Raw genomic sequence first — 6,629 nt, 5'->3', positions numbered from 1 at the left:
CCAACCCATGTTGTTTCTTGTCTTGCTAATTTTGGCCATTCTAACTGGTGTAAGATGATATCTCAATGTAGTTTTAATTTGAATCTCCCTGAGGGCTAGTGATGATGAACGTTTTTTCATGTCTCTGATAGCCATTTGTATATCTTGATTGGAGAAGTGTCTGTCCATATCTTCTGCCCATTTTTTGATATGATTGTCTGTTTTGTGTGTGTTGAGTTTGAGGAACTCATTATAGATCCTGGATATCAACCTTTTGTCTGTACTGTCATTTGCAAATATCTTCTCCCATTCCGTGGGTTGCCTCTTTGTTTTCTTGACTGTTTCCTTTGCTGTGCAGAAGCTTTTGATTTTGATGAAGTCCCAAAAGTTTATTTTCCCTTTTTGTTTCCATTGCCTTTGGAGACATATCTTGAAAGAAGTTGCTGTGGCTGATATTGAAGAGATGACTGCCTATGTTCTCCTCTAGGATTCTGATGGATTCCTGTCTCACATTGAGGTCTTTTATCCATTTTGAGTTTATCTTTGTGTACAGTGTAAGAGAATGGTCAAGTTTCATTCTTCTACATATAGGTGCCCAGTTTTCCCAGCACCATTTTTTGAAGAGACTGTCTTTTTTCCCAGTGTACATTTTTCCTGTTTTGTCAAAGATTATTTGCCCATAGAGTTGAGGGTCCATATCTGGGCTCTCTACTCTGTTCCACTGGCCTATGTTTCTGTTTTCAGGCCAGTACCATGCTGTCTTGGTGATCACAGCTTTGTAATAAAGCTTGAAATCAGGTAACGTGATGCCCCCAGCTTTATTTTTGCTTTTCAACATTTCCTTAGCGTTTTGGGGTCTCTTCTGATTCCATACAAAATTTAGGATTATTTGCTCCAGCTCTTTGAAGAATGCCGGTGGAATTTTGATCGGAATAGCATTAAAAGTGTAGATTGCTCTAGGCAGTATAGACATTTTAACAATGTTTATTCTCCCGATCCAAGAGCATGGAATGGTCTTCCATCTTTTTTGTGTCTTCTTCAATTTCTTTCATGAGTGTTCTGTAGGTCCTCGAGTACAGATCCTTTATCTCTTTGGTTAGGTTTATTCCCAGGTATCTTATTCTTGGTGCTATAGTAAATGGAATTGATTCTCTAATTTCCCTTTCTGTATTTTCATTGTTAGTGTATAAGAAAGGCACTGATTTCTGTACATTGACTTTGTATCCTGCCACGTTGCTGAATTGTTGTATGAGTTCTATTAGTTTGAGGGTGGAGTCTTTTGGGTTTTCCATATAAAGAATCATGTCATCTGCGAAGAGAGAGAGCTTGAATTCTTCATTGCCAATTTGGATACCTTTTATTTCTCTTTGTTGTCTGATTGCTGTTGCTAGGACTTCTAATACTATGTTGAACAAGAGTGGTGAGAATGGGCATCCTTTTCTTGTTCCTGATCTCAACGGGAAGGATGCAAGCTTTTTCCCATTGTGGATGATATTTGCTGTGGACCTTTCACAGATAGATTTGATGAGGTTCAGGAATGTTCCCTCTATCCCTATACTTTGAAGCATTTTGATCAGGAATGGATGCTGGATTTCATCAAATGCTTTTTCTGCATCAACTGAGAGGACCATGTGGTTCTTCTCTCTTCTCTTATTACTTTGTTCTATCACATTGATTGATTTGCGAATGTTGAACCATCCTTGTAACCCAGGGATGAATCTCTTGTCATGGTGGATAATATTTTTAATGTGCTATTGGATCCTGTTTGCTAGGATCTTGTTGAGAATCTTATCATCCATATTCATTAATGATATTGGTCTGAAATTCTCCTTTTTGGTAGGGTCTTTGCCTGGTTTGGGGATCAGGATAATGCTGGCTTCATAGAAACTGAGTCTGGAAGTTTTCCTTCTGCTTTAATTTTTTTGAAACAGCTTCAGGAGAATAGGTGTTATTTCTTCTTTGAAAGTTTGTTAGAATTCCCCAGGGAATCCATCAGACCTGGGCTCTTGTTTTTGGGAGGTTTTTGATCACCGCTTCAATCTCGTTACTAGATATTGGTCTATTCAGGTTGTCGATTTCTTCCTGGTTCAATTTTGGTAGTTTATAGTTTTCCAGGAATGCCTCAATTTCATCTAGGTTGCTTAGCTTATTGGCATATAAGTGTTGATAATAACTTCTGATGATTGTTTCTACTTCCTTGGTGTTCGTTGGATCTCTCCCTTTTCCTTCATAATTTTATGTATTTGAGCCTTCTCTCTTTTCTTTTGGGTTAGTGTCACCAATGGTTTATTGATCTTTTTGATTCTTTCAAAAAAGTAGGTTCTAGTTTCACTGATATGTTCCACTGTATCTCTGGTTTCTACCTCATCGATTCCAGCTCTAATCTTGATTATTTCCCTTCTTATGTGTGGATTTGGTTTGATTTGTTTTTGATTCTCCAGTTCTTTAAGGTGTAGAGACAGTTGGTGTGTTCTGGATTTTTCAATTTTTTTGATGGAGGCTTGGATGGCTATGTATTTCCCGCTTAGGACCGCCTTTGCTGTAGCCCATAGGTTTTGGAGCGAGGGGTCTTCATTGTCATTGGTTTCCATGAATTGTGTCAGTTCTTCCTTGATCTCCTGGTTGATCGAAGCATTCTCAAGCAAGGTGGTCTTTAGCTTCCAGGTGTTTGAGTTCCTTCTGAACTTTTCCTTGTGATTGAGCTCAAGTGTCAAAGCATTGTGATCTGAGAATATGTAGGGAATAATCTCAGTCTTTTGGTATCGGTTGAGTCCTGATTTGTGACCCACTATGTGGTCTATTCTGGAGAAGGTTGCATGTGCACTTGAGAAGAATGAGTATTCTGTTGTTTTAGGGTGGAATGTTCTGTATATATCTATGAGGTCCATGTGGTCCAATGTGTCATTCAAAGCTCTTGTTTCTTTATTGATTTTCTGCTTTGATGATCTATTTCTGAGAGAGGCGTGTTAAGGTCTCCATGATTAGTGTATTCATATCAATATGACTCTTTATCTTCATTAACAGTTTTCTTATGTAATTGGCTCCTCCCATATTGGGGCATAGATATTTACAGTTGTTAGATCATCTTGGTGGATAGTCCCTTTAATAATGATGTAGTGTCCTGGGGCTCCTGGGTGGCTCAGTGGGTTAAGCCGATGCCTTTGACTCAGATCATGATCTTGGGGTCCTGGGATCGAGTCCCGCATCGGGCTCTCTGCTCAGCAGGGAGCCTGCTTCCTTCTCTCTCCCTCTCTGCATGCCTCTCAGTGTACTTGTAATTTCTCTCTGTCAAATAAATAAATAAAATCTTAAAAAAATAATGATGTAGTGTCCTTCTGGAACTCTGACTACAGTCTTTAGCTTAAAATCTAATTTGTCTGATATGAGAATCGCTACCCCAGCCTTCTTTTGAGGCCCATTGGCATGAAAGATGCTTCTCCATCCCTTCACTCTCAGTCTGGGTGTATCTTTAGGTTCAAGATTTGTCTCTTGAGGACAACATATGATGGTTTCTGTCATTTTATCAAGTCTGCATCCCTGTCCTGCTTTATGGGCACATTTAGGCCATTCACATTGATGGTGATTATTTATAGATATGTTTTTATTGACATCGTGTTAACTTTGAAGGCTTTCTTTCTGTAGATTGTCTCTATATTTCTCTTCAATGTTATTCTTGGGCTTTTTCCTCCTTTAAAGAAGCCCCCTTAATATTTCCTGCAGTATCAGCTTGGTGGTTGCATAGTCTTTTAAGCCTTGCCGGTCTTGGAAACTCTTTATCTCTCCATCCATTTTGAATGTCAGTCTTGCTGGATAAAGTATTCTTGGCTGCATGTTATTCTCATTTAGTGCCCTGAATATATCTTGCCAGCCTTTTCTGGCTTGCCAGGTCTCCGTGGACAGGTCTGATGTTATTCTGATGGGCTTTTCTCTGTATGTAAGGATCTTCTTTGTCCTAGCTGCTTTCAAGAGGTTCTGCCTACAATTATAATTCTTCATTCTTACTATTACGTGCCCTGAGGACTTTTGAGAATCTGTAATCTTGGGGGGAAACCTTTTGGCCTCTAGTACATGAATGCTGGTTCCATTCACGAGATTGGGAAAATTTTCATGAAGAACTTGTTCCACTATATCTTCTAGACTTTTTTCTTTCTCCTCCCCTTCAGGCATTCCAATAATTCTGACGTTGGAACGTTTCATGGCATCATTTATTTCCCTGATTCTGTTTTCATGGCTTCTAAGCTGTTTGTTCCAAGCTTCCACCTGATCCTTTCTCTGTATCTGTTTGTCCTCCAGATCACTAATTCTATCTTCTGTCTCAGTTACTCTATCGTTGAGAGAATTTAGATTAGATTGGAACTCATTGAGAGCATTGTGAAGCTCATCCCTGGTAGCTTCCAGCTCTTCCCTAATATTGAAAACATGATATCTGGTCATTTTCAGTTTGGCCCTAATCAATTCCATTTGGGCACCCATTGCTTTCTTCAACCTAGCTATTGCTTGGATAATTTTTAGCCTGAATTCTCTTTCTCACATATTGTCTATGTTGATAGCCATTAGCTCTGTTGTAAAAGGTCCATCCTCTGTATTTTTCTTCTGTTGGGCATTCCTTCTCATAGTCATTTTGGTGAGAGATGGCTGAACTGGTGTTGCTGGGTTTATCAACTGTGGTGCAGTCTAGTTGCATCCTGGAATGCTTCTGAGCAATCAGGGTTCCCCACCAAAATGAGAGGAAAAAGAAAAGGAAAAGAAAAAAGAGAGAGAGAGAGAGACAGGAAAGAAAGTTGAGATAAAAGAGAAGGTTCAGCCTAAATGGGCCCCAAGGTAAGATTTATGAAGTATACAAACAGACACAGAGAAAAAAAAAAGACTGATAAAAGTATATGACAGGTGAAGAAAAAATATATATATTTGCATATATATATGCAAATAAAGGAAGAACCTCGTCAAAAAGAACCCTGAGTGTAAGATTTATGTAGTATCAGGACAAACACAAAAACACAGAAATACTGGTGGAAGAAAAAGATGGGAGAGTCGTTGTAACTTCTCAGTGTGGGTGAGGAAGGTTGTTTTGATTCTTCCTGGATGTATCCTGATATCTTTGTTAAAGGACTCAACTTTCCTAAGATAAGGGGGGGATTAGGAATTGGATAACCTATAGGGGTGGCATTGATTGGGGAAAGGGGATTACCAAAGGACATTTTTCTTGTTGAATTTTTTTCCTAGGAGACTGAGTGATAAACTAGGTGAAGTCGGTTTTTCTTACTTTTCCCCTATGACTTCGTCTGCCTTTCAGAGATCTAACTCCCAACGCCTTATTGCACTCCTGAATGAGAATTTTCTCCTGTTTAAGACTGGGGAGTGAGTATTGATTAGGTCCCTTGGGTCCTTCAAAACATTGACTTACTTATGGTGGAGACACAACTCCTGATATCCCTAGAACATTACTTTACCCTTTTTCAACAAAGATGAAAAGTTTGTTCCTTTCATATAAAATCCTGGACTCTACACTCCTTGGCTTCATGACAGTTTTGCCAAAACAAATAGGAATTTCACATTTCTATCAAAAGTTTAGACTATGACTTAGAATGTCACTGTAAAGGCTTTTTAATCGTAAGAGATATATTTAGAACTTTCTCTGCACTGTAATCGGAGTTAACACCATAATGGTGTTGCCTGATTTAATTTTTACAAAAGCCATTCTGTGAGGAAGCACTAGTGTGAACTCAATTCCCCATAGAGACATGGAGCTTGAAGACTTTAGTGATCTTCTCAAAGTTATCATTGCAGGAAAGGATGGGTGTTGATTACCTCCTCTCAGGATGCTCCCAGTTTTCAAACTTTGTGCCAGTGGTCCCAAGCAGAGATGCGTTTTTCCCTGGGCATATCTGGCAATGCCTGAGGAATGCTGCTAAACATTCCTAATGAGCATAACAACTTCCAGCACAAGTAAGAACCCTACCTCAAAGTTAAGATTGAGAATGTGAGAAAATGTACTCTAGACCAGCACTTCTCCAACTTCAAAGTGCATAGGAATCACCTAGGAGTCTAGCTTAAATGTCAATTAGCAGCTGCTGGTGGGCCTAGGAGTTCATTATTTCTAACAAGTTTCTGAGTGATGTTGGTGCTGTCAGGTCATGGTGTGTGGGCCACTATTTGAGAAGCAAGGCTGTGATCCTGTGATAGAGTAAGGTGCAGGTCGTTGTACATATTCCTCACAAAAGAATCTTGTTTGCATAACATTTTGAATAACTAGTGTATTCAGTCATTCTAGGCGCTGTGAAAATTCCGTTTATTAGAACCCTTGAGTGGCACTGAAAAAAAACCTTTTGGAAAAGACTTTCTAGTAGGTATAGTAAGAACCTCTTCATTAGTTTTTGCGTTTGACACTTTAAAAATTATGTTCAGTTAAGCAACTTACAGTACATCATCAGTTTTTGAAGTAGTATTCAAAGATTCATTAGTTGTGTATAACACATAGCATTAAGTCATCTATATTCTAGTACCTAGAAACTTAAATATGTTATTTTATTTTATTTATTTTTTTTTGTTTTTTATAATTTTTTATTTTTTATAAACATATATTTTTATCCCCAGGGGTACAGGTCTGTGAATCACCAGGTTTACACACTTCACAGCACTCACCAAAGCAC

This window comes from Mustela nigripes, chromosome 2 (assembly GCF_022355385.1).
Source record: "Mustela nigripes isolate SB6536 chromosome 2, MUSNIG.SB6536, whole genome shotgun sequence".
NCBI classification, from domain to species: Eukaryota; Metazoa; Chordata; class Mammalia; order Carnivora; family Mustelidae; genus Mustela; species Mustela nigripes.
Note: the sequence above shows the minus strand (reverse complement) of the source record.